The sequence below is a fragment of the Rhinolophus sinicus genome, chromosome 4, assembly GCF_057876585.1.
Source record: "Rhinolophus sinicus isolate RSI-liver-muscle chromosome 4, RSI-T2T, whole genome shotgun sequence".
NCBI classification, from domain to species: Eukaryota; Metazoa; Chordata; class Mammalia; order Chiroptera; family Rhinolophidae; genus Rhinolophus; species Rhinolophus sinicus.
The window spans coordinates 63,257,491-63,282,913 of NC_142504.1; the positions used below are offsets into that span (position 1 = coordinate 63,257,491).

The 25,423-nt window shown below is 39.5% G+C and overlaps 1 protein-coding gene across 12 annotated transcripts in view; it reads right to left on the reverse strand.

The window, feature by feature from the left end:
- The window catches only part of LDLRAD4 (low density lipoprotein receptor class A domain containing 4), a 612,879-nt gene that overhangs the window by 304,350 nt on the left and 283,106 nt on the right, over positions 1-25,423 (reverse strand). Inside the window, exon 3 of one of the 12 annotated variants that reach the window (XR_016021123.1) lies at positions 6,658-8,132. The exons of the other annotated variants lie outside the window; for them this stretch is intronic. The gene's annotated coding sequence lies outside the window, so the exon portion shown is untranslated. Of the gene's footprint in view, positions 1-6,657; positions 8,133-25,423 lie in introns of those variants that run through there. 12 annotated transcript variants of the gene reach the window in all.

Consider the following 25,423-nt stretch of genomic DNA (forward strand, 5'->3'; position numbering starts at 1 on the left):
AATTGTCACACCTCGTATATTTAGGTGCTCCTTCATTGAGTGCATAGGTGTTTACAAGAGTTTGTCCTTTTGTTGGTTTCATCCCTTTATCATTAAGAAACCTCCTTCTTTGTCTCTTGTTACAGCACGTGTTTTAAAATCTATTTTGTCTGATATAAGTATTGCTACTCTACCTTTTTTTTTCCATTCCATTTGCATGAAATATTTTTTTCCACTCCTTTACTTTCAGTCTGTGTGTTTCCTTCAATCTGAAGGAAGCATATGTATAAGTCTTGGATTTTATCCATTCAGCCACTTTTGACTGTTGCATTTGGTCCATTTACATTTATAGTCATTATTAATAGGTATATAGTTATTGCCATTGTATTAATTGTTTTCTAATTATTTTTGTAGTTCTTCTCTGTTCCTTATTCTCTTGCTTTCTTCTCTTGCATGTTGAGTACTGTCTATACTGTTGTTTGGATTCCTTTCTCTTTATTTCTTGTATATATCTTGTAGATTTGGGGTCTGTGGTTACCATGTGCTTCCAGTATACCAAGCTATGTTTATAGTAGTCTATTTTCAGTTGATGGTTACTTAAGTTCAACACATTTTAGAATCACTGCAATTTTTATTCACCCCCTCCACATCTATGCTTTTGTCATTATTTTTTACTTCTTTTGTGTGTGTTTGCATATATCCTTTAATTTATTATTGTAATTAAACATGATCTTCCTGCTTTTGCCTTTTAACCTTTGTACTAGCTTTATAGTCGGTTGATCCACGGCTTTTATCATGTGTTTGCCTTTTTCAGTGAGAATTTTTTTGTGTGTGTATTTTCTTCTTCATGTTTTTGATCTTTTCTTTTTTTTCTAAAGAAGTCCCTTTAACATTTCCTGTATAACAAAAATAAAATAATAATAATAATAATAATAATAATAATAATAACAATACTGGTTTGGTAGTGATGAACCCCTTTAGCTTTTTCTTCTCTGGGAAACTCTATCTCTCCTTTGATTCTAAATGATAACTTTGCTGGGTAAAGTAATCTTTGTTGTAGCTCCTTGCTTTTCATCACTTTGAATATTTCATGCCACTCCCTCTGGCATGCATAGTCCCTGTTAAGAAATCAACTGACAGTTTTATGGGAGCTCCCTTGTAGATAACTAACTGCTTTTCTCTTGTTAATTTAAAGATTCTCTCTTTGTCTTTAGCCTTTGTCATTTTAATTATGATATGCCTTGGTGTGGGCCTCTTTGGGTTCATCTTGTTTGAGACTCTCTGCTTCCTGGACTGTATGTCTATTTACTTCGTCAAATTAGAGAAGTTTTCTATAATTATTTTTTCAATAGGTTTTTAATCCTTTGTTCTCTCTTCTCCTTCTGGTACTCTTATGATGTGAATGTTGTTATGCTTAGTGTTGTCTCAGAGGTACCTTAACCTATCCTCATTTTTTTTAATTCTTTTTTTGTTTTTGCTGTCCCAATTGGTTGTTTTCCACTACCTTGTCTTACAAATTGCTAATTCAATCCTCTGCTTCATCTAATCTACTGTTGATTCCCTCTAATGTAGTCTTCATTTCAGTTATTATAGTCTTAATTTCTGACTGGTTCTTTTTTATGTTTTCTATCTCCACTTTTGTTTCCTACCTCTTTGTTGAAGTTCTCACTGAGTTCATCTATTCTTCCCCTAAGTAAATGGAGCATCATTACAACCAGTGATTTGGACTCGGCATCTGGCAGATTGCTTGTCTCCATTTCATTTAATTCTTTTTCTGGAGTTTTATCCTGTTCTTTCATGCCAATGTTTGTCTCCAAATTTTGGCTGACTCCCTGTATTTGTTTCTTTGTATTAGGTAGATCTGCTTGTCTCCCTGTCTTGGCAGAATGGCCTTATGTAGTAGATGTCTGTGGGACCCAGTGATGCAGTCTCCCTGGTTACCTGAGCCAAGTGTTCCAGGGGTGTCCTCTGTGTGGGTTGTGTGTGCCCTCCTGTTGTAGTTGAACCATGACTGCTATTAGAACATAAGTGGGTGGGATGGACCCTCAATCTGACTTGCTGTGAGGACTGGCTGTGACTACAATAGATGAGCTTTTGTACAGGGGCTGACCCCACAGCAGGATTCACTTTAGTGGGGCTCTGGTGCCTGCCGTGTCTGCTCTTTGGGTGCATCCTTTGTGGAGCTGGTTGGGTGGTGCTCTGGTATGGTCTGAACCTGGCCACTGGGTGTGTTATTTCTGGGGCCTCTTGGGAGGTCAGCTGCCATCTGTGCCCATCCCAGGGCCACCTGATAGGAGCCACAAAGCGATCTGTAGTTGGTTGCCACCTGTGCTAGGCTTGCAGGCACTTGAGAGAGGCTAGGCTGCACTCCAGGGTCAGCTGCCACTAGTTCCTAGCTTGGGGCTGCTTAGCAAGAAGTATGGGGCACTCCAAGGCCAGGTGCTACTTGTTTGGCATTTATGGACCTTTGAGAGATTTTAGGAAAGCCTGTAACGGGAGCTAAGAAAGGTCCCTGGTGTGGAGTAGCTGCTGGAAGAGATTCAAGCTGGATGTGTGAGTTGGGAGGGCAGGGTCTTGGGGAATCACCAGGGCAAGGGCAAAAGATGTTAGCCAAGTTAATGGAGAGCTCAGATTTAGTGCCTGCCCATGCCTGCTGGCTGGGTGGTATAAAGGCTTGACAAAAGAATAATGGCACCTGCGAACACTTCCTTCCCTGGAGAGAGCTGTCCTGACTCCAGCCCCTCCAGCCCTTGCCCTGAAGCTAGTCAATTCAGATCCTCTCCAATGTCCCTGGAGCTTTTCAAGCTGCTGCCCCTGCACTGAGGCTTCAAGAAAGTGAGTGTGTGAGTAAGTGAGTCTGTGACTAGGCCTTTAAGAGTAATGCCTGGGACTCCAGCAACCCTCCACCTCATTGAGCTGCAATCCCTACTGGTTTTGACAGCCAGATGTTATGGGGAGTTCTCTTGCCAGCAGAGGAGCCCAGTGTGGGGCTGGGACCCCTCGCTCCTCAGGGAGTATTTCTGCCACTGAGATATCTATCCTGTTTCTTAACCTCCACACCATGGGTATGGGATCTGCCTATTCTGTGTCTCCGCTCCTCCTATCAGTCTTGATGTGGCTTCTTCTTTATATCCTTAGTAATAGGAATTCTGTTCAGTTAGTCTTCAGGTGGTTCTCACTGATGGTTGTTCTGTCATTTAGTTGTAATTTTGATGTGGTCATGGGAGGAGGCAAGCACAGCATATACCTACTCTGCCATCTTGACCAGAAATCAAAAGGACAGCATCTGTCCTAACGTATTGCAACCTCTGGGCCTCAGGGCTCTTTTCCTCCAAGCTAGTCAATCATTCACTAATTCATTTATTCATTCAAGAGTCCTGCACTTCTCTGGGCTAAGAGCATGGCCACAGGCACCAAGGGGAGAAGTAGACACTCCATTGCCCTGAGACTCAGGAAAATGGCTTCTCTTACAGCTCTTAAATTAAAGATTGTGTTTATCTTCAGGCAAGAATCTTAACGCCTAGATTCCCTACTAGTAAAAGACATGCCTGGGTTATACCAGTTTAGAATCTTTCCTCTGAACAGCATAGGTGTTTCCTTTGAAGTTTCAGGGTCTTCAGCAGGAGATGGGAGTGGGAGTGACATCAGTAAAAGAATCCTGACAGGTCTGCTAAGATCTGCATACAGATTAGATTTCCTATGAGATTTCACTGAAAAAAGGCATTCTCCAGCTAAAAGTTTTGATAGCCAATGAATGGCTTACATTTAAACAAATTATTTTACTTCTTACAATCCATGATTCTATAAAATTTGAAGAAATTTTAATGAATTAAATCCTCCTTTAGCACTTTGGTATTATACTTCTGATGCCTGCTCTTGGTTATTCTAATGATTATCCAAAAGACAGGTGATTTTTCAAATTTCTGAATTCTGGATGTTTTAATGCATACTGATTCTCAACACCACCTCCATGGGATCTTTTACGTCAGCTATAGAACTGGGCTGTAACTTCCCTATCTTTAAAATAAATATGCCCTTGGCTCCATTCTCCAGTTCTCCACTCCCCCAGCTTAATGCCTTTAACTTGTAATTCTCCCCTAAACAAATTCCAGTCAGGCTTTGGCCCCCATCATTGCACCAAAACTGCTTATCTGAGTCACCAATGACCCCCATGTTGTTAACTCCAGTGTAGTTACTCAGGCCTCATCTTACTAGATGGCCTTTGACACAGCATTCATTAAATATTTGTTAAATAAATCAATGAACGAAGTAAAACCTTGTTGGAAAGTTACTATAGGAACCACAATTAACTACTGCTATCCCTTGAGTGAAGAAAATTTTCTCTAACTGAGCAAATATCCTCAAAATATCCTTTTATCTCCTAAGTGTAAAGGAGACAAAAAAAAAAATAGAACTCAAATACATTATTGGCAAATTACATAAGACTTTTTAAAGCAAAGACTTAAAATTATTATCCAAAATAGTATTTTTTAAAATTACCTGTGGTCTTCATGTATGGAATCACTCTGTCTCTCGTATTCAATGTCATAAATATTTAGGCTTCTCCATCTGTCCCTTCCCAGTCATCTGGCCTAATTCCTAAATCCCAGTGATCTCTCTCAGTGTAGCTCCCATGTATTTTGGAGAGAAATCCCACTGTCTGGCTAAAGCGTTGGACTGTTTATTCAGGGAACAGCCAGCTTCTTCCCTCACAGCTTCCAGCACCCTGAGAATTGGGTTTGGACACTGAGTTTTCCACCTGTCTTATTTTTTAATATCTGCAAACAAGCCTGGGAGCCAGAGAGTAAGGAAGTTATTTACCGATTCATGGCCTTGTTGACCCTGTCTTGTCCTCAAGTTGATCACAGCTAGTTTTTTGTTTTGTTTTATTTTCCTATCTGGGGAGAAACTGCCTCATTTTCTTGCCTTGAGCCTCCTATGGATATTTGCTTGGGGTCCTCCAACTGCTGCACACCCTTTATAAAATGTACCTTCTTAAAAATGTCTACCTTCTGAGACCTCTGCAAAAATCAAAACTCAGCAAACTCAAAGTGTCACAAGGAGCTGGCTACATAAACTCCTGTGCCCCCTGTATTCTTTAGCCAATGCACACTGGAATTCTGACATGATATATTTATACATTTTTACTGGATGGTAAGATGTTCTACTGCAAGGAGAATGCCCCTTGCCCCAAACAAGGACAGATTGCTACTTTTTGTTATTTATTTCCCCATTAGTTCCTTAGAAGCCACTCTTTGCTCCCTCAAATAAACTTCCCACTTTAAGACCTATTCAACCCTCCTGTCATCTATAATAAGCTGATGACCTCACCATTCACACCCTCAAACAGAGTGCCGTATCCAGCCAAGTCCCAAAGCTCCCTCACAACACACATAGCCTTAGAGAAGCTCAGGGATGTTGGTAGACAGATCTATCTCTTCATCTCTAGAGGGAGAGCTACAGATACTTAAAATTATAGCCTTTGGTTTCTACCACTAATCAAATTCAAGGCCAGGGATCAACGTGGATGGAAAGCCATTGCCACGTATTTTTCCCAACTCCATAATTTAGAGGGAGGCAATATAGGGGGCCTTCTTGGTCGTCAGAAGGAGGCTCCCACTGATCTAGAACCAATCCTACCTTGGGCAGGAGAGATGTAGAAGCCTCTAGCTATGTACTCCACTTCCATCCATGGTTACTGCTTTATTGAGGAAAATGACTTATTTCTGACAATATAGAACAGGTTAGAATCTTACATTCCACGAGGACAATCTTTTATTTTTGGTCCTAAAAAAAGAGCCTTTCTTTATGAAAGGCTCATTTCAGGCCTTTCATAAAGAATTTCTTTATAGTACCACAGGGCAATTTCCTGAATTCCTTTGCCTATTTCCCCAATAACCAAGAAGAGATTATTTCTAGAAAACTTAAGAGACTTCAAAAAAATTGATTAATGAGCAGGACCAGGGAGGGGCTTAAAACCCATCCTCCTCAATGGAACACTGTTTGAAACACTTCTTACCTTCTGAAATTAACAAGTAATCTTTCTGCTCAGTTGTTCCTTAAGGACACCCCCCGTTGGGAGCTTGTTCCATGTGTGGTGTGACCTGAGACCCAGCACCCAGGAGTTACGGGCATCCTGCTACGCTTGGTTATTTGTCCCCCAAATTCCTGCTGATCACTCTGCTCCACAGACCAACCCTTGAGGGACGTTGTCTCCAAATCACAGGCTAGAATCACTCTCAACCTTTGCCTGGCTTCCCTTCTGCACCCCCTTCCAACAGGAGCCTCAAACACCATCAGTGCCCTATCCCAAGGACTTATTTACCGTTGCTGCAGCTGATCCCAGATCAGCTAGACTGATAACCACAGAAGTATCGATGACGCCGTAAGTGTGGAAGCACATGAGAACAATTCGTCCACTGCCCTAGGCCCTCCACTCTGGCATGGAAAACTCACGTTTGTACTCACTCAAGCCTTTAACACTCCTGCTGAAGCTAAACCCATTTTATCTTGTTGTGTCCTTAATGGAGATAGAGGTAACTGGTCTAACTTAAATAACCACTTACACCCTTGAACATGGTTTTGAGGTTACTCTTTAGCTTTCTCATCTCTAAACTCCAATTTTTCATATTTGTATATAGTACTGGAAGGAGTAAATACACTACATGGACACAGAGCTCAGTTTTAACTGTATTTCACAACCAATACAGGAGGTTTTCTCAATATTATTTCTGTAAACAAATTTATAAAACAGCAATAATAATTGACATAGATACAAATGTGGCACAGAATCTCAGTCTTAAAATACACACTGAAAACAAATTCATAAAAAAATACAAACCAAAGTAATTTTTCTCTATAGTCAAGTATAGCAAAGCACTTTATTTAATATGTAACCATCCACACCTGTGTCCAAACAGCGCTTTCTTTTCTCTGTAGCAGTTAACATTTTTCAATAAGTCATATAATTAACTTTTTGTTTTGTTTACTGTCCCTAATCACTAAAATGTAAGTTTGCCTGAACATAAGGAACTTTTATGGTATTGTTTCTTTCCTGAAACCTAGAACAATATTTGACATGTAACAGGCTCTCAAAAAGTATTAGCTGAATGAAGAAACATTTATTCTATCAAGTAAATTGTTACATCTAAATCATAAATATCATGTCACTCTTCTACTTTAAATCCTTCACCTTCAGAATATAGTCCACGTGAGCTAGGTATATAAGACCCTTCCTCCTAATGTGGTCCTGACCATCTTTCCAACCTCATTTCCCAACTCCTTTCTATACATTACCCTAGAAGCCTTACACACCAAAACACGGGGATGTTCCCAAGCACACCATGGCTTCCCATTATTGTGCCTTGATGCACAGTGTTTGTCCTGCTAGGAATGATTTGCTCCCCTCCCCCTTACCTTACAAATGTCTCCTGACCTTTCAACATAAAAAAAAAAAAAAATGCCATGTCTGTGAAGCCTTCCCCATCCTCTCCATTCCCATCCACAATTAAATACTGCTGCCTTTATGTTCCCATGGCAACCTGCGCATCCCTCTAGTACAGCGCTTCTCACATTGCTGTCATTATTTATCTATTTGTCTGTCTCGTCCACTGCTGGTGAGACCACTCGGGCCTAGAATCATCACATCTTTGCATGCCCAGCTTCTAGCATTGGTGATGAATAACTGGTTCCAGTTAAATTGAATCAAAAGCACTGGGAGGAGGGGAAGAGAGAAGTGCCGTTTGGGGTTCAGCTTTGTGTCTTTCACTTGTACCTGAAGTCTATGCTTTCACTACACACCATCCACACAGACATACAAGCTAATGAGAAAGACGTTAAAAGAGGAGTATACACTTCACTACACTGGTTTCACATAGAACCAGAAGGGCCCATTTATCTTTGTTAACTTAAGCTATTAAAGCTGTGTAAATCATACAACTAGTATCCACTACATGTCCAAATTAGGAGGTAATAAACACTAGAAGATAAGTTAAATATACATATTTTTTACAGAGGGAAAGTTATACACAGAAATTATAAAATGCAGATGATCACAAATTTCCTGAGACAAAGGGCACATGAGAGGGAACCACATGCACAGGACTTTCTACAGCTGTTCAGGTGCACACATTGGGAACAGTCACCAAGGATTTCTGTAGACAAATGAAAACAGTGGGTCAGCAATAAGAAATTCAGACAAAAGAGTGAGTTTAAGTACTAATAGTTTCAGCCCTCTCAGTTCCTGGAAGCAGCCAAAGTCACAGCTCAATGGGAAATGTGGTAAATGGGGCTTTTCCTAAGTCTCCTTAAAATCAGAAACTTTTTTCCCTAAATGCCAAAAATTGTCAGAGTTCTAGACTCACTATGACTATACCAATATTAATGAGATAAAATAAAAGCTTTTGGACCTCAGTAGTATTATAAGAGTTTGCTATCCATCCTCAACAGCAGGTTAAATTATGCTAGCCAGTGGAAAGTGCTAGGATTAACCATGGGGCCTGCTCAACTCCCCAGGCTGCTGCTAATAACTCCAGAGGCACATTCCTTTTCTCGTGTCATCTTTTAACTTCTGGTTAGTGGAGATCACGTTACCAAGGTTGAGCTGCAAGCAGTTACAGCCCACAGCCTTGCACAAGCAAATTAAAAGGGAAATTTGAGCCTGTTATATCTAGGCAGTTGTACCTAACAACATATTCTTTTGGTGCATGGCTGTGGAGATAGGAGAAGAGAAAAAAAAAATAGGTATGTTGCTAGAAACAAACCAGCAAGCATAGATTTTTCTAACAACTATGCTGCTAACATTGTTGTTTTTAAAAAAACAAACATATTTGCAGCAGTACGCAATGTCTCTCTTTATTTGCTAGTGGCAATTAGTAAGGCCTTACTGGGCTAGAGAGAGAGAGAATACTTCTTTGGATCTTGGAACTTGAAGGGCCAAAGCCCTTTTTCTACCTGTGGTTCTCCCCTCACCATCCATGGTGCGTGCCCTATGGGACCCGTGCACTGAGGTATTTTCCAATAATAATGAATAAAAGAATGGTAAAATAATTGAAAGAATTATGGAAATACACATTGGCAAAAAGTTGCTATTAATTCAGTAATACTTAGAGTAAGTAATTTGTTAATCACACCAGCATCAAAAGAAAGGGCCCGCCAATGGTTGGAACTAATTGGTTACTTTATTGCCTGGACCCTAGATCAAAGATGTTTTAAGTCATTAGCATGTGTGGAGGACACCAGCACACGACCTGAGGCTGCAGGTGCAGTGTGAGCCTCTCCTGCCCAGGTCTCCAGCACCGCCCACCAGCAGGCTTGTTTTACTGTGCTCTGCAAAATGTGCTTCACTTGCAGCTGACCCAGCTCATGTGAATATCTGCATTTCTGCTTGCCCTATAATACCCAAGGTATCTTTTAATTCTGTAAACAGTGATCAGGGAAATACCGGAACAGATGGTGACAGCCTCTCAGAAGATTTACAAAAACGCAGGGAGAAAGAGATGAGAGGTGCCGTGCCATCTTCTGCAAAGGACAGAGCTCTGTCCTCAGTGACAGGAGGCCTAAAAGAGACTCACAGAATCCTCGTGACTCCATGTTGGAAGGAGGCTTGGATTGAGTGGACCGGACACAGGCTTTCTCAAGCAGGAAGTGCTCACCCCTGGGCACAAAAGCCTGTTCTGCTTTCTCCATAGACTTGTACAGCTTATATCTTCCCTGTTCATCTTCCCCTTCAGACTAACCAAATTTAAAGATGGCATCTTCCCAACCTTACTCTCTCCAAACATCAGATACACTTAACTTTTATTTTCTTTATCCCCATTGTTATTTATTTAACCATTCAGCATTCAGTCAATAACTACTATATGCCAGGTACTGTACTAGGGTTTTTTTGCATATTATCTTAGATGAGGAAGCTGAGGCTCACAAAGCTTCGGTAAGCAGACGGTCACCTGGAGAAGAGTGAGGAAACAGTCTTTCACATGCTTGCTCTCCCCTATTCCGGGCTCTGCGCCCCTGGCCCACACAGAGCTTGTGATGTGTGTGTGGAAGGTGGGAGGACAGGGAGGGAAAGCTTCTGTGGTGATGGTGGTGACAGAGCTGCAACACCTGCAGACCAGAGAAGAGGGTTGCAAAGCCCAAGCGGGCTTCTTAAATTCTACATACCTTCCCTGCCTGTCCAATGCCTATTCCCCAGGACACAACTGATCTGGAAACAAGTGTCAAGAGGTACAAAAGTATCCTCACACCTGGGCGCACAAACACCCTCACCACACAGCAAGGGCTGAAAAGGTAACTTGAGTATTTCATCCTGCACAGCTGTCCCCTCTACAGAGACATTAAAAAGTTAGTCTGTGGTACTAAATACAGAAAGATATTCTCTGCTCCTTTTAACGTTCAATGATTATTTTGCTCAGTGACCCCCTGGTATGCTTTTCTCTGCACAATGTGGAGGAAGAATACTCAGGAAAGCTCCCCCGTCCCATCATTGCATCTGGGTGGCTGCGCGGATGACAACATCCAGCTGACTGAAGTCTCTGCCATGCTGCACTGAGTCTCTTTGTACACTTGGGACATACAGGACTGAGGTGTCTTCCAGCACCAGTGAATGTAACTAATGTTTTCTATGGTGTCCAAACCATTCTACAGCAAGTATTCAATAGTTAGCCACTGTCCTCTGCAAAGCTCAGGAAAAAATGAGATCAGGCTGACCAGGGGCCACTATGCTCTATAAGCCATGCAAGGGAGCTCCACACTTGGGCTCTGAAACCTGAATGACATTTCACTTGGACGACACTAGCAGAATAAATGTCAGAGCTCAAATATGCTTTCCTGAAGTTTACCTTCAATTAAGGCCTGGGTTGCTTACTTTTGTGAAAAAATTTAAGATGTCAAAAAGACGTGTTCTGCTAGGCTGTATATCAAGAAAGCTACCCCTTTAAAAAAGGTTCTCGATATTGCAGGTGTCACTTTTTGCATTATAAATCACAAAGTGTGGTAGCCAGTTTAACAAGGGAGAAACAGTTGTTTCTCCTCTGAAGGCGCATGCAGAATGGTACAGAGATTCTGTCCTCATTCACTGTACTCAGACACATAATTTATGCAGGACTTCCAACCACCTAGCTGAGGTCTGCATACATGGGGCTTGTGTGGACACGTGCACAGGAGTGCATTGTAGTCTACCCAGCTGAAAACACAGAATGTTAGGGATGGAAGAAACCCTAGAAATCATGTAATCCAACTCCCTCATTTTAGAGATGAGAAATGCCAGACCCAAAGAAGAGAGGAACTATAACATAGTGGAACTAGAATTAAACTGCAGGGGTTCAAATCCTAGTGTGACAACTGTGTGATCTTGGGCAAGTTACTTAATCTCTTTGGGTCACAGTTTGCATGGCTATAAAATACAATAACAGTATCTACCTCATGGGGATACTTTAAGAATGAAATTTATAACTGCTGTTAAGAACTTCAAAGACTCTCAGATATATAACATTAGAACTAAGTTTGAGCTAAACCATGATCCAAAACTTCGGCTTAATGATTTCCAAGCTAATACTTGCCTACTTGGATGGATCATCACTTGTATTACACAATGTTGTAAAAGGACGCAAAGATCAAACATCACAAAACACACAGAGCTGTGTTATATATGTCTATATACAGAGGTCCTTGTCCCAAAACTTATGTGGATCCCCAAAAACCATTATAACATATAATTTACCCCAATAAAATGTAGCAAAGTATAGCTGAAAAATTTAAGGGACCCCTTAAACTCCTAATGATCCTATGAATACAGCCCTAAGGTAATTTATAAAGCTCATAAAATACATTCCAACGAAGCATTTACTGCCAAGTTTTTACTGTTGGTGACAAAAGTATATGAAAAAGTTTTCTTATGTCATATAATCAAGCCGTCACTGAATTCAATAATCTTTTCTTTCATTTATATAAAATTTCTATTTTTTGGTTTTGAGACCTAACTGTACAAAGAGTCTAAGGTGGCAGGGTTGGGCTGAAAGCCCCCTGAGGGTGGGAGTCATATGCGACTGGCTAGCACTCTATCTCTGGCCCAATGACTGGACCATGAACAAAAAATGCTTCTGAAACCAAACTACTGTCTGCCAGGCAGTACCAACAAGCCATAGCTCAAAATGTTTGTTCATTAGCTGCCATTCAAAACTTTGAACTTGGCACACCAACAGTAATTTAAGTGTCTCACTGAGCAATGTACAAAAGTACCGGTTATTCAAAAGATGGCCATATTATATTGGCGTAAAAACAGACACATAGACCAATGGAACAGAATAGAGAGCCCAGAAATAAACCCATGTCTATATGGTCAGTTAATCTATGACAAAGGAGGCAAGAATATACAGTGGGGTAAAGACAGTCTATTCAATAAATGGTATTGGGAAAACTGAACAGATACATGCAAAACAATCAAACTGGACCACCTTCTTACATCATATACAAGAATAAACTCAAAATGGATTAAAGACTTAAAGACCTGAAACCATAAAACTCTTAGAAGGAAATATAGGCAGTAAACTCTCTTACATTGTGCTTAGTAATATTTTTACTGATCTATCTCCTCAGGCAAGGGAAACAAAAGAAAAAATAAACAAGTGGGACTACGTCAAACTAAAAAGTTTTTACACAGCAAAGGAAACCAATACCAACAACAAAAAAAGAGAGTCTATTATGGGAGAAAATATTTGCTAATGATACATCTCATAAGGGGTTAATACCCAAAATTTATAAAGAACTCATACAACTCAACGCCAAAAAAAAAATTTAAAAAAAAATGAGCAATTCAATTAAAAACTGGGCAGAGAACCTCAATAGACATTTCTGCAAAAAAGACATACAGATGGCCAATAGACATATGAAAAGATGCTCAACATCATCAATCATCAGAGAAACGCAAATTAAAACCACAATGAGATATCACCTGACACCTTTCAGAATGGCCATCATCAACAAATCAGCAAACAATAAATGTTAGCGAGAATGCAGAGACTAGGGAACCCTAGTGCACTGTTGGTAGTATTGCAAATTGGTGCAGCGAAAATAGTCTGGAGGTTCCTCAAAAAATTAAGAATAGAACTACCTTATGACCCAGCAATCCCACTTCTGTATATTTATCCGAAGAAATCCAAAACACTAATTCAAAAAAATATATGCATCCTTATGATCATTGCAGCATTATTTATAATAGCCAAGATAAGGACATAACTTACATGCCAATAGATGATTGGATAAAGATGTGGTACATATATATAATGGAATATTACTTGGCCATAAAAGAATGAAATCTTATAATTTGCAGCAACATAGATGGACCTAGAGTGTATTATGCCAAGTGAAATAAGTCTGACTGAGAAAGACAAATACCATATGATCTCACTTATATGTGGAATCTAAAGAACAAAATAAATGAACAAACAAAACAGAAACAGACTCACAAATACAGAGAACAATCTGATGGTTGCCAGAGGGGAGAGGGGATGGGGAGCTGAGTGAAAAAGGTGAAAGGATTAAGAAGTCCAAATTGGTAGTTACAAAATAGGCACGGGTATGTAAGGTAAAACATAGAGAACATAGTCAACAATGTTACAACAACTGTGTATGATGCTAGGTGGGTACTAGATTAATCAGGGGGATCACTGTATAAGTTACGTAAGTGTCTAGCTACTATGCTATACACCTGAAACTAATATAAAATAATGTTGAATATCACCTATACCTGAAAAAAGAATAAATAACTTTTTTAAAAAGTTGACCACATTGACCTGAGGGCTGTCCATAGCAACCAGTGACTGCAATGAAATCATAAATATCCAGAACCCATAAGAGATGAAGCTGAGGACAGAGAAAACAAGCGACGAGATCTAGAGCCCTGATGAAAGACACAGTTGTAAGGGCCCCTCAGGCAGGAAGAATGATCTGGAAGAGGGTTGGCTTGGGCCAGGTCCAATGGCATGAACCCCCACATCCCAGCTGGAGAATCAGACAGGAGCACAAGAGCTGTGAATCACTGGAACCAAGTGAGGATTCCAATAAAGATGGCACTGAGCTGGCCCTTAACGCTACTGTCCAGACATGGGTGACAGTCCTGACATAGACCCAGGGTCCAAGGAGTGGGGGGCATGAAGGAACCTGCTCGCAACACTGTGAATATCCTCCATGGCCATCGCTGGGCTGGGAGATAGAAAACAGACTAACTGGGGAAGAGGCTACAATCAGCTTAACCACCAAATAGCTAGAATTTAAGAACAGTCAAGCAGTTGCATTTCAGTGAGTAGTGGACATTTACAATTCTATTTTCCTACTCAGTACTGAAACTTTTTTGATTAGGGAATTCCCTGCTTTATAGGTCCTATGGACAGTGGAGCTCCTTCATAATCAAATGCATTGTCCTGGGTTTCACTTGGAACTAGTGGTGTGAGATAGAATGGTCAAAAGAAGCCCTTCCTTCTGGTTTCTGTTGCTTGCATCCTGCTGTCACATATGCCATTATCACCATGCACAAGAAGGGAGCAGCACTTCCAGGAAGTCAAGAAGAATAGGAATCAGTAACTCTATATGCTTGAAAAGCAGGAAACAACTCAGCAGAAGCTGAGCATAAAGAACACACCATATAGACTGCCCACTTTCACCACTTTTATTCAACATAGTTCTAGAAGTTCTAACCACAGCAATCAGAAAAGAAAAAGAAATAAAAGGCATCCAAATTGGAAAGGAGTAAGTAAAATTGTCTTTATATGCACATGACATGATACTATATGTAGAGAACCCCAAAGACTCCACCAAAAATCTATTAAAACTGATAAATGAATTTAGTATAGTAGCAGGATACAAAATTAATATTCAGAATCAGTTGCATTTATATACGCCAATAATAAACTATCAGAAGGAGAAATCAATCCCATTCACAATTGCTTCAAAAACAATAAAATACCTAGGAATAAATTTAACCAAGGAAGTAAAAGACCTGTACTCAAAAAATGATAAGACACTGAAGAAAGAAATCAAAGAAGATACTAATAAGTGGAAACACATACCATGTTCATGGATAGGAAGAATTAATATAGTTAAAATGTCAATACTACCTAAGGCAATATATAGATTCAACTTAACTCCTATCAAAGTACCAACGACATTTCTCACAGAAATAGAACATATAATCCTAAAATTTATATGGAACCATAAAAGACCCCAAATAGCCACAGCAATCTTGAGAAATAAGAACAAAGTGGGAGGTATCACGCTGCCCGACATCAAATCATACAACAATGCTATTGTAATCAAAATAGCATGATACTGACATAAAAACAGACACATTGGTCAATGGAACAGAATAGAGAGTCCAGAAATAAATTCATTCATATATGGTCATTTAATCTATGACAATGGAAGCAAGAATTTACATTGGGGTAAAGACAGTCTATTTAATAAATGGTGCTGGGAAAACTGGAATGAAACATGCAAAAAAATGAAACTGGACCACCTCCTTACGCCATATACAAAAACAAATTCAAAATGGATTAAAGACTTAAATGTGGGGTGGTCAGTCAGCTCCGTTGGTTAGAGCGAGGTGCTGATAACACCAAGGTTGCCAGTTCCATCCCCATACTGGCCACTGTGAGCTGCACCCTCCTTAAAAAAGAAATAAAATTACTTAAATGTAAGACCTGAAATTATAAAACTCCTAGAAGAAAATATACAGAGTAAATGTGCAGACATTACCCTGAGTAATATTTTTACTGATATATCCCCTTGGGCAAGGGAAGTAAAAGAAAAAATAAACATATGAGATTACATCAAACTTAGAAGTTTTTTCACAGCAAAGGAAACCATCAACAAAACAAAAAGGCAGTCTACTGAATGGGAGAAGATATTTGTCAATGATACACCTGATAAGGGGTTAATACGCAAAATTTATAAAACACTCATTCAGCTCAACACCAAAAAAATCAAGCAACCCAATGAAAAAATGGGCAGAGGACAAGAAGAGACATTTCTCTAAAGAGGATATACAGGTGGCCAACAGACATATGAAAAAAATGCTCAACCTCACTAATCCTTAGAGAAATGTAAATAAAAACCACAAGATACCACCTTACTCCAGTCAGAATGGCTATCATCAATAAATCAACAAACAACAAGTGCTGGTGAGGTTGCGGAGAAAAGGGAACCCTGGTGCACTGTTGGTGGGATTGCAGATTGGTGCAGCCACTATGGAAATCAGTATGGAGGTATCTCAAAAACTGGAAATGGAAGTACCTTATGACCCAGCAATTCCATCTTAGGTATCTATCCAGAGAAATCCAAGACGCTAATTAGAAAAAATATATGCACCCCTATGTTTATTGCAATGCTATTTAAAATAGCCAAGACTTGTTGAAAACAACTGAAATTCCCATCGGTAGACAACTGGATTGAGAAACTGTGGTACAATTATACAATAGAGTATTACTCGGCTATAAAGAAGAATGAAATCTTACCATTTGCAACAATATGGATGGACCTAGAGAACATTATGCTAAGTGAAATAAGTCAGTCAGAGAAAGACAAATACCATATGATCTCACTTATATGTGGAATCTAAAGAACTGAATAAATGAGCAAAGTAAACAGAAATAGTCTCAGAGATATAGAGGAAAAATTGATGGTTGCTAGAAGGGAGAGGAGTGGGGATGAGGGAAAAGGGAAAGGGATTAGTCAGCATAAATTGATAACTACAATATTGCCACAGGGATATGAAAGACAATTTGGGGAACACAATCAATAATGTTGTAAAGACTTTGTAGGGTGTCAGATGGGCACATGTCTTATTAGGTAGACTACTTCATGGACGGTTTAGATGCCTGACCACTGCACTGTACACCTGAAGCTGAATAATATTATATGTCAACTATAATTTAATATTATATAGTCACAGGATATGGAGTGTAGCATACGGAATAGAGTCAATGTAATTGTAATAGACATATACGATGTCACAAGGTCAATAGATTGGAGGAAGGGGTTATCACTTTGTTGGGGGGTGAAATGTCTAACTATTGTATTGTTTTGTACACCTGAAACTAATAAAAAACAAACAAACAAAAAACACGCCATGCCCTGGGAACAGCGGGTAGAGTGATGGGGCCAGTGTGGGGGTTATGCATAGGGAAGATGCAGACAGTGCAGTAACTGAGACAAAGTCATGTCACTGACTTTGCTGTCGAGGAGTTAGGGAGCTCTCCTGAGCAAACACCAGCTTAAGAATAGATGCAGACTACTGAGTTGAGTCTTTTAATTGGCAATTTCGACAAAAACACCCTATTTACTGACTTACAACAGTATTTGAAATATCTGCTCTTTTCTATGAAGCCATTGTGTTTTTAGGAGGTCCCTGTAAAAAAAATAAAATCTAAATGTTTTACCTGGAAGTAGTAATACGCTAGTTTATAGCAAATGCTTCTTTGAAATCTTTATTGAGCACTTATTAAGGCAAAATTATGAGATATTAAGACTAAAAGAGATGATTCTGTTCTTGGGGAATCTTATGTAGATTTGATTAGCCTAACTGCCACCCTCTATGGCAGCCATGCAGGGGAAGCTGCTACATTAAAAATCCATCCTCTCATTTGTCCTGAATCTCCACTTTCCCCTAGCAAAAATATCATCCACTGACATCAAGCTAACCTTTTAGAAATAGAGCTTTCAGTTTCCCATACAATAGCTTACCAGGTTTTATGAATTTTTCTAGGCATCCAGCCTATTTGGTCTCACCTCACATTTTGCTAGGCTAATCACAAGGTAAATCTGAGTAAACCAATATCTGTAATTTTTAACTACCTATATGCTATTCTTCCATCTGTTAATACAGATGATCAAACATGACTATATAAACAATAGCAGACTTGTACATTAACACACACACAGACACACATACACACACACACAGTGTCAAAAAATGTATACAGATTTTAAGAAAGGAAAACTGTATTAAAATTGTAATACTCAATATACAAGGTCTGACAATCAAGTTCGCAAACTTGTTGCACTGATGTTGCTAAACTTTTTTGATATCAGAGGGTTTATGCATTATGAATTTGTACCAATTGGACAAAAAGTTAACCAAGTTTACTATTTGGAAGTGCTGAAAAGGCTGCATGAAAAAGTTAGACAACCTGAACTTTTCACCAACAATTCATGGCTCTTGCATCACGGCAATGCACCAGCTCACAGGGCACTGTCTGTGGGGGAGTTTTTAGACAGCAAATAAATAATTGTATTGGAACACCCTCCCTACTCACCTGATCTGGCCCCAATGACTTCTTGCTTTACCTGAAGACAAAGGAAATATTGAAAGGAAGACATTTTGATGACATTCAGGACATCAAGAGTAATAGGACGACAGATCTGATGGCCATTCCTGAAAAAAGTTCCCAAATTGCTTTGAAGGGTGGACTAGGCACTGGCATCAATGCACAGCTTCCCAAGGGGAGTACTTCGAAGGTGACTGTAGTGATATTCAGCAATGAGGTATGTAGCACTTTTTTAGGATGAGTTTGCAAACTTAATTGCAGACCTCGTATACTGATAACAAAAGATGAATACAAGTCACATTTGACTTCTGCAATTATAAGAGGTGCTCAAAGGGGTTATCATCAGCGTCTAGACACTTCTGATTATGGCGAAGTACTGCTTGAGCAACATTAACCAACATGTCTATACACACACACACGCACACACACACACACACACACACACACACACACACACAGAGGGTGCCAAAAATGTATACACATTTTAAGAAAGAAAACAACTGTACTAAAATTACGCTGATGGTAACAACTTTAAGCACCTCTTGTAATTGCAGAAGTCAAATGTGACTTGTATTCATCTTTTATTATCGGTATTTATTGAGTATTACAATGTTAATACAGTTGTTTCCTTTCTTAAAATGTGTATCCATAATGGAGTTCTTAACTTCGTATTTTGAGATTATTTTAGACTTATAGAAAAGATACACACTTAACCTCACTTCCCTTAGTGTTATAATCTGACAACTATAGGACAATTATCAAAACTAAGAAAGTCAGACTTCCGGAAAAATGGCGGCATGAGGTGAGCCTCTGTAAAGCTCCCCTGGAATTTACAACAAATCGAACAACAAAAACTCCACAAAAGACTCCCCGCACAGCAGACAGGCAAGACGAAGAGGCCCACTACCGACTGAAATCACCTACAGGTGGGATTTCGCGCGAGTGGAGGGAGGAGGAAAGGGAGAAGTGCTCGGAGACAGAGCCGCGCGGGCGCAGGACGCAGACCTGGTCAGTGCGCCGAGCTCGCTGCTTCCCAAAACTACCGCAGCTGCGAGTGAGGGAAGAACTCGGACTGCTAGGGCTCCGCTTATGGACCACAGGGCTGAGGGGACAGCATATACCACGGCTGAATCCAACGCTCACGGCAGAGACCTCGGAGAAAAGACTGAGGGAAAAAGGCTGAAAACGGTGGTTTAAGCCCTCACTGCTGAGCAGAGAACGGAGCCTTAGGCACTGAGACTAGCTGCCCCCTCCCACCCCTCCCAGAGCTCGCCCCGCCCCCACCTGCCCGGTGCTAGAAGCGAAACAGTAGCAGTGTCAGATCAAAACAACAGAAAATTTGCTGTTTTGAGAACTGTGGGCCGCAGACACAAATTCACAGCCCAACTAGTTCCGGCAAAGGGGAGGGAGTCATGGAAGCAGGACCGGCTGTGGTGGTGGTCGCCGCCATTGCTCTGGGCCACCTCTCACAACTTACCCCGCCCCTGACCCCACCTATCTGGGCGGATCCCTGCAGGAGTAAACAGAACTGCTGAAACATACGGGCTCTGAATCAGGAGCTGGAAGAGCTTTGGAACATCAAAAGCTCTCCGCATACCCACCGGGACACTGCGCCCTGTGACCTAGACGAACTATTAACAGAGGAGAAGCCCGTCTCCCAGGGAATCCCCCCATTGTGTGAGAAGCAGGAATAGTGCAGAGAAAACAGCACTACCGTGTGGGAGAAGAAAAATAAATTGCAGTTGGAGAAATAATAAGACATTCTACTAACAAGTACTGGAAAACAAAAGAAAGACCTCTTTCTATCAACCTGTTGCAGAAGTCACTCCTGTAGATGTCTAGGAAGAGAAACAGTAAACCAGTAATCGCCATGAATAACCAAGGCAACAAGATAGTTCAGAAAGAAAGTGAAAAATCTCCAGAGAAGGCACTTAAAGATACAGAAATATGTGACTTAAGTGACAGAGAATTCAAGATTGCAGTTCTGAAAAAACTCAATGAGATACAAGACAACACAGGCAGTTAAATGAACTCAGAAACTCAATCAAAGAACAGCATGAGCATTTTACGAAAGAGATTGAAATTTTAAAAAGGAACCAAAGAGAATTTCTGGACATTAAGAACTCAATAAAAGAAATTAAGAATGAAATAACCAGCTTAAGTAGTAGAGTTGACCAGATGGAGGAAAGAATCAGTGACATCGAAGATAGAAACCTGGAAATGACACAAATTGAAGAAGAAAGAGACTTGAGACTTAAAAGAAATGAAAGAACTCTACAAGAACTTTCTGACTCCATCAGAAAGAGCAATATAAAAATAATGGGCATACCAGAAGGAGAAGAAAGAGAGAAGGGAACAGAGAATATATTCAAACAAATTGTCGATGAGAACTTCCCAAATTTGTGGACAGAACTGGACCCTCGAATCCAAGAAGCAAATAGAACACCTAGTTACCTCAATCCCAACAGGCCTTCTCCAAGGCACATTGTATTGAAGCTGTATAAAATCAACGACAAAGAAAGAATCCTCAAGGCAGCCAGGGAAAAGAAGACAGTAACTTACCAAGGAAAGTCCATTAGATTATCATCACATTTTTCAGCAGAAACTCTACAAGCCAGGAGGGAGTGGAACCAAATATTCAAACTATTGAAAGAGAGAAATCATGAGCCAAGAATAATATATCCAGCAAAGATATCCTTTAAATATGAAGGAGGAATAAAGACCCTACCAGACATACAGAAGCTGAGGGAATTTTCTAATACAGGACCTGCACTACAAGAAATACTAAAGGAGGCTATTCGACCACCATCAACAGGGAGAATTTGTGGCAACCACAACTCAAAAAGGGGGAGAGTAAAGGCCTGAACCGGAATATGGGAATGGAGAAAGTAAGCGTGCTGAAGAAAATGGAATACTCTAAATATCAAACTTTCTTGTACATAATCTTAAGGGTAACCACTCAAAAAAAATCCAGAACTGAAATATATACTGAAATAAAAGAAGAAACAGAGGGAAACATCATAGAATACCACCACACAGAAATAATAGACAACAACAAAAAGGCAAAGAAACAATGGAGACACAGCCTTACCACAAAACTAAAGATAGAATGACAGGAAATCCTCACATATCAATAATCACCCTAAATGTAAATGGACTGAACTCACCAATAAAAAGGCACAGAGTAGCAGATTGGATCAAAAAACTAAACCCAACCATATGCTGTCTCCAAGAGACACATCTCAGCTACAAGGACAAGCATAGACTCAAAGTGAAAGGGTGGAAATTGACACTCCAAGCAAATGGTACCCAGAGTAAATGAGGTGTAGCCATAATGATATCGAATGAAACAGACTTCAAGGTGAAAAAGATAACAAGAGACAAAGATGGACATTTCATAATGGTGAAGGGGACTGTACAACAAGAAGACATAACAGTCATCAATATTTATGCCCCCAATCAGGGAGCACCGAAATACACCAAGCAACTACAAACAGAACTAAAGGGAGAAATTGACCAAAACACAATTATACTAGGAGACTTAAATACATCATTGACAGCTATGGATAGATCATCCAAACAGAAAATAAATAGCGAAATAGTAGCCCTAAATGACACATTAGATGAAATGGACATAATTGACATTGATAGAGCACTTCATCCTAAAACATCAGACTATACATTTTTTTCTAGTGTACACGGAACATTCTCAAGGATAGACCATATATTGGGACATAAAATCAGTCTCAACAAATTTAAGAAGATTGAAATCATACCATGCATATTCTCTGATCACAAGTCTTTGAAATTGGATATCAACTGTAAAAAGAAAGTGGGGAAAAACACAAATACATGGAGATTAAACAACATACTTTTAAAGAAGGACTGGGTCAAAGAAGAAATAAGAGGAGAGACCAAAAGATACATAGAAACAAATGACAATGAAAATACATCCTACCAAAATTTTTGGGATGCAGCGAAAGCAGTTTTAAGAGGGAAATTTATCTCATTACAGGCCTATCTCAAGAAACAAGAAAACTCCCAAATAAATAACCTCATGTTACACCTTAAAGAACTAGAAAAAGAAGAACAAGTAAAACCCAAGGTCAGCAGAAGAAAGGAAATAAGAAAAATTAGAGCAGAACTAAATGAAATAGAGAACAAAAAGACAATAGAAAAAATTAATGTGACAAAGAGCTGGTTCTTTGAAAAGATTAACAAAATTGACAAACCCTTGGCTAGACTTACTAAGATAAAAAGAGAGAAGACACTGATTAACAAAATCAGAAACGTAAAAGGGGAAGTTATCACGGACACCACAGAAATACAAAGGATCATCCAAGAATACTATGAAGGACTATATGCCACCAAATTCAACAACCTAGAAGAAATGGACAAGTTCTTAGAAACATATAGCCTTCCAAGGCTGAACCATGAAGAACTGGAAAATCTAAACAGACCGATCACCAGTAACGAAATTGAATCAGTCATCCAAAACCTTCCCAAAAGCAAAAGTCCGGGACCAGATAGCTTCACAAGTGAATTCTACCAAACCTTCAAAGAGGATCTAATACCAATCCTGCACAAACTCTTCCAAAAAATTGAAGAAGAGACAGTACTCCCTAACTCATTTTATGAGGCCAACATTACCCTGATACCAAAACCTGGTAAGGACAGCACAAAAAAAGAAAACTACAGACCAATATCTCTAATGAATACCGATGCAAAAATCCTAAATAAAATTCTAGCAAATCGAATACAACAATGCATTAAAAAGATTATTCATCACGACCAAGTGGGGTTCATCCCCGGGGCACAAGGATGGTTCAACATACGCAAATCCATCAATGTGATACATCACATAAACAAAATAAAGGACAAAAATCATATGATTATATCAATTGATGCAGAAAAAGCATTTGACAAGATACAACATCCATTTATGATTAAAACACTTAATAAAATGGGTATAGAAGGAAAATACCTTAACATAATAAAGGCCATATATCACAAGCCCTCTGCTAATCTCATAATTAATGGAGAAAAACTGAAGCCCTTTGCTCTACGTTCAGGAACACGACAGGGATGTCCCCTATCACCTCTGCTTTTCAACATAGTGTTGGAAGTCCTTGCCAGAGCAATCAGGCAAGAGAAAGAAATAAAAGGCATCCAAATTGGGAATGAAGAAGTTAAATTATCACTCTTTGCAGATGACATGATGCTATATATAGAAAACCCTAAAGACTCCACCAAAAAGCTATTGGAAACAATCAACGAATACAGTAAAGTTGCTGGCTACAAAATCAACGCACAAAAGTCCATTGCCTTCCTATATGCTGACAATGAAATCTCAGAAAAAGAAATACAAAAAACAATTCCTTTTGCAATTGCAGCAAAAAGAATAAAATACATAGGAATAAACTTAACCAAGGATGTGAAAGACCTCTATGCTGAAAACTATAAGACATTTTTGAAAGAAATTGAAGAAGACACAAAGAAATGGAAAGACATTTCATGCTCATGGATTGGAAGAATAAACATAGTTAAAATGGCCATATTACCCAAAGCAATATACAGATTCAATGCAATCCCCATCAAAATCCCAATGGCATATTTTAAAGAAATAGAACAAAAAAATCATCAGATTTGTTTGGAACCACAAAAGACCCCGAATAGCCAAAGCAATCTTAAGGAAAAAAACTATAATGGAGGTATCACACTTCCTGACTTTGGCTTGTACTACAGGGCTACAATAATCAAAACAGCATGGTATTGGCAGAAAAACAGACACATAGACCAATGGAATAGAATTGAGAACCCAGAAATAAAACCACATAAATATGGACAGATAATTTTTGACAAAGAAGCTAAAAACATACAATGGAGCAAAGACAGCCTCTTCAATAAATGGTGCTGGGAGAATTGGATAGCCACGTGCAAAAGAATGAAACTGGACTGCTATTTGTCACCATGTACCAAAATTAATTCAAAATGGATCAAAGACTTAAGCATAAGACCTGACACAATAAACTGCATAGAAGAAAACATAGGTACTAAACTTACGGACCTTGGGTTCAAAGAGCATTTTATGAACTTGACTCCAAAGGCAATGGAAGTAAAAGCTAAAATAAACGAATGGGACTATATGAAACTTAAAAGCTTCTGCACAGCAAAAGAAACCATTGACAAAATAAAGAGGCCACCAACTGAATGGGAGAAGATTTTTGCAAACAGTGCCTCCGATAAGGGGCTAGTATCCAGAATATACAAGGAACTCATGCAACTCAACAACAAAAAAACAAACAACCCAATTGAAAAATGGGCAGAGGACTTGAAGAGACATTTCTCCAAAGAGGACATACGAATGGCAAATAGACATATGAAAAAATGCTCAACATCACTAATCATCAGAGAAATGCAAATCAAAACCACAATGAGATATCACCTCACCCCAGTCAGAATGGCTATCATCAACAAGACAAATAGTAACAAATGTTGGAGAGGCTGTGGAGAAAAAGGAACCCTCATACACTGTTGGTGGGAATGCAGACTGGTGCAGCCGTTATGGAAGGAAGTGTGGAGGTTCCTCAAAACATTACGAATAGAATTGCCATATGACCCAGCAATCCCTCTCCTGGGTATCTACCCAAAAAATCTGAAAACATTTAGAGATAAAGACACGTGTGCTCCAATGTTCATTGCAGCTTTGTTTACGGTGGCCAAGACATGGAAACAACCAAAATGTCCTTCGGTAGATGAATGGATAAAGAAGTTGTGGTATATATACACAATGGAATACTATTCGGCAGTAAGAAAAGATGATATAGGAACATTTGTGACAACATGGATGGATCTTGAGAGAGTAATGCTGAGCGAAACAAGTCAGACAGAAAAAGCAGAGAACCATGTGATTTCCCTGATATGTGGTATATAAACCAAAAACAACAAAAGAACAAGACAAACAAATGAGAAACAGAAATTTATAGACACAGATAATAGTTTAGTGGTTGCCAGAGGGTAAGGGGGGTGGGGGATGGGGGGTGGGAGATGAGGGTAAGGGAGATCGAATATATGGTGATGGAAGGAGAACTGACTCTGGGTGATGAACACACAATGGGATTTATTGA